This window comes from Haemaphysalis longicornis, unplaced genomic scaffold (genome assembly GCF_048455015.1).
Source record: "Haemaphysalis longicornis isolate Haplotype H1 unplaced genomic scaffold, Haemaphysalis longicornis Haplotype H1 scaffold_12, whole genome shotgun sequence".
In the NCBI taxonomy this organism is placed as follows: Eukaryota; Metazoa; Arthropoda; class Arachnida; order Ixodida; family Ixodidae; genus Haemaphysalis; species Haemaphysalis longicornis.
The window spans coordinates 55,943,473-55,947,619 of record NW_027526225.1 but is presented as its reverse complement, the minus strand read 5'-3'; the positions used below and the strand labels follow the sequence as shown (position 1 = coordinate 55,947,619).

Below are 4,147 nucleotides of genomic sequence, written 5' to 3'. Positions count from 1 at the left end.
AAAAACATCGACGCTTTTTTTTATCCACATGCGGGCCCCGGGAAACATCTGGGAAAAGAAGCAACGAAGAAACTGCACCCCCCCCCCCTTCATTGATGAGGACGGCTTGTGCATCCTTCAGCCCCACCAGTATGTAATGTAAATACTCCTGTGTATTGTAAATACATAGGGAGCAGTTGTGGGGGAAAGTCCAATTGTCAACTGAAAGTTACCGTGTAGCCCATCAAATGGTAACAAAAGTAATAAAAAAAATTGTGCCCGTCTCCCCACGAGGGGGGACTCGAGTAAATGCGTCGCGTAGGGGGTGGGTGTATTGCGTTAACGTTAGTGTTTGGGGGGTGGTGGTGGGGTGGTAGTGAATGTGTTAACTATTATTGCTTATTACTATTAATTATTATTATTTCTTTCATATATTACTTATTACTTTCGTGATTTTGCGACTCGAGTCCCCCCTCGTGGAGAGATGGGCCCAATTTTTCTTTTTTTTTGTGACGCAAGAAGTGAAGGCAAGGAGTAGGTTGTTGTAAGTCGTTATTTATTTATTTGTTGCTGTTGTCGTTGTATTGGACGCTGATAACGACGGCTTCGTGGTCGCTAAAGTGTACTGTTAAGGGGTCTTTAAGCAGTGGTCGTGCGTTGCAGCAACTGGTGAAGACGAGATCGATGCAACTGCTGCCGTGTATCAGCAGCTTCTTGGCGTAGTTTGAATGAGTCAAGGATATAAGGCGCGTTCGTACCCTTTGATTCTGTGTCGCTTTTGTGGCGCAGTGGGAAGAGTACCATGTACCTCGCGTTCCGCCCACAGGGTCGTGGGATCGAAACCAGGCGCCGATAAGTATTATTTTTTTATATAGTGTAGGGGGAGGGGTGCGGACCTGTTATTGAGAGCGAGGAGGGTAGCGTGATGCGGGAGAGGAGGAGTGGGGGAGAGGGCGCACCTGCGCGCTGAGCTGTTGCGGACGGACGGCGGACGCTACATGTGAGTTAAAGAAATGCCCTGCATTTAAAAATCAAGAATAACCAGACTCATACCGTAGGTGCGGGGGCGACGGTATATTCCACTCGGCGTTTTCACGAATCCCGTTCCCATCTTCTTCCTCTTCTCCCGTCAGTCGGACTATACTGGCGGTTCATTTGTGGTGGCACCCTGCGTGGCACATACCCCCCCCCCCTCCCCCATGGAGGATTGTCCACCTTCGGCCACCTCATGGCAGTATGTATACATGTGGAAAGTCGCGGTGGCACAGGGCGGTGTGTCGAAAGGTGTTCAATTGCAGCCTCTGCCATGCAACAGAATGCCTTCTGTAATGTATGCGTCTGTAGCGACAAAACGACAGATGTAATATTCCTTTGTTGGCAGAGAGTTTTGTGCGTAGTGCAGTCTGGTATACTTGATTTCGCTGAATTAAGTTAGGACGGTAGTGTCAACGCAATGAAAGCAATTCATAAAATGAGCCTATTCGTGCATTTATTTCGTAAATTGGGAACATGTTTTGGAATTGCACGAAATGAGGCATCGCTATTAAAAAAGTCCAAAAAAGATGGAGCGTCATTCAAATCTTTACATTTAAACCCACGTTACGGCTTTCGCACGGCACCCATGAACAAAATCACGCCTGGCTTCTGCCTCTTGATGAACCACATGAACGGGTGGTCGACAATGAACTCCGTGGACTTTTCCCCGGACTGCGACGCTGACTTGTTCACCGTTTCGGCTGGACTTGACGCAGGCTCCGTGCCCTCCTCGTCGATGTTAAGCAATGACTTGTGAACGATGTCTGAAACAACGGGCTTGCCATTCATAAACGCGGCGGACAGGTCGCAGCTGTTCGAGAACAGCGCGACGACCCCCATCGCCACCAGAGCATTTTTGAGGCTCAGGCCCTGTTCGAGGTGGACCTTAGGCAAACTGAGCATTACGTCGGGCGTGTCCTTGAGGTCGTCCACGATCGCCTTGAGTCTGGCGATGGATAGATTACGTTCCAGGTGCGACAGTCCCTCTATCTCGTCTTGGAAAATAGGAAAGGGAGAAAAAATGCCCGCCAGGTGGGATCCGAACCCACGACCTCCAGAATACCGGTCTGGTGCGATAACCACTAAGCTACCAGCGGGGCTACTTTAGCCTCCACTTTCTGGGGTATTTATGTTCAGGTGTTTTTGTTTCCTGCGCTTGGGGGTGATAGCCAGCGCCACTCGGACTACTCGGGGTGAAGGGGACCTTCTTATTTTCCAAATTCTTTATCTTGAGCTACTACATCCTCCCCTTTGCTTTCCGAGGTCTTCTTGACTGCCAATTCTTATTTCTGTCTTATATATATATATATATATATATATATATTCTGGAGGTCGTGGGTTCGGATCCCACCTGGCGGGCATTTTTTGTCCACCACTTTCTTTCTAAATTCTTTATCTGTTTCTATGACCTACCATATCCTCCCCTTAGCTTTCCGAGGTTTTCTTGACTGCCAACCCTTATTTCTATATATATATATATATATATATATATATATATATATATATATATATACCTTTATTGAGCAGGAATTAATGGAAGTTTGGGAACAAGGGGTAAAGGGAAGGTAGACTCTAAGGGTGGAACCCAAAATCCATGCCTCCAGCATCAGCTGATGTTGATATTGAGTTGACAGGCTGGCCAGGACAGCGTCGTATGTGTCAATGTAAGTGTTTGTTCACCCCTGAGCATATCCTTCAATACGACCAGGTAGCGTAAGGAGAATGGGTGCCTCCCTGTATTCAGCACAGTGTAAGGTTAAGGTCACACGTTTCCTACTTAACATCATCGCTCATCTGCGCAGGGCTTCGTGATTCCTCAGCGTTGAGATCCTCGTGTGGCACGGGGAAGGATGGTGTTTCTAGGCGCAGGATGAGGAGCTGCTTTCAATATTTTTCGGGGTAGGGAAATATGGCGGTCGTCAGAAGAGAGCACGGTATGCGAGTTTTTGTGAATCTTCATTGGCTGCATCGTCCCCTTCCAGACCCCTTTGTCCGGGTGTTGATGTGATGTGCACTTCCATCATAAGAACCCCCATCAAGCGTTTAGGTACTATGCCTTTTGAGCGTGTGCAGCAATATTTAAGCACCTATTCGATACTTCCGCTGGGTGGATATCGCCAAGAGGATTTCCGCTTTTCTGTTCCACGGTAGTCCACTACGGCAATTGTTACCTTTGTCCATTCGAACGTCCCGACATCGGCATATGCTGTGTTTTCATAGTTGTGGAGCGTTTCTCGACGGAATTTGATACTACTTCCCTGTGTAGGTTTGGGTATATATTCTTCGGTAGAGCCACTGGACTGGTGACATATTCATCATGGCACCCAGACATCTCCTGTGTAGAGGTGCAGCATGTATTCCATTTTTTCAGAGGCTCGTTTTGAGCTACGACTTCTATGAAATATTCGAAGTTATTACAAGACACAACGTAGGACCTGCGTGGTGATCATGGCAATTTAGAGGTAGGACTGCCCTATGTGCTGTTACGATAACGGTGCTTATTTGGCTCCCTTCAGGGGGGTAAGTTTTCTAGTATGGCAGGCTCCGATATCCGGGTCATGATCAGTGCCTACATAAGTTTTATCATTTCCTATTTTATCCATGCTGTTCCCCTATATTGGCGCTTTACAATATTGGTGAAATGTACAAATACTTTCTGTATATTGGCGATTGTGTGATCGTCTCCGCCGTTTCTCTGTAGGGGCCCGCCAATGCTTCTTCCGTGACTGTTTTCTGAAATCGTGCACATGCTGAGCTATTTTCAGAATTGGTAAATTGGCAGCATGGCGCATTCATCATTTGCGGGACAGAGCTCGCGGCGGTGACAATTTTAAAATCATTTTAAAAATCTTGCAATTACGAGCCATATAGTGCTCGGTTTTATTTTTGATTAGGACACATCTTACTTCGCTTCTGCTTCTAATCCAGATTTTCCTTGGTTTTACAGAGCCTGGCGTGAATATTTTGCACCGTTTTTTATTTTTATGTAGGTGACTCAATGTGAGCTATCGCAGGAATTAGTACCGTTTGGAGTTGGCGTACGTACGTAGGTTGAGTGCACGGCTGACGACCGTGTCTGCCGAGCATGTGACTTGGCGCGTACGACGAAGTTCACTGCGTCGGTGCGGCGGCT

General features: G+C 47.2%; 1 pseudogene; it reads right to left on the bottom strand.

The window, feature by feature from the left end:
• Positions 1-1,578: 1,578 nt before the first annotated feature.
• On the bottom strand, positions 1,579-3,195 carry LOC144161623 (iris pseudogene; annotated as a pseudogene).
• Positions 3,196-4,147: the final 952 nt, after the last annotated feature.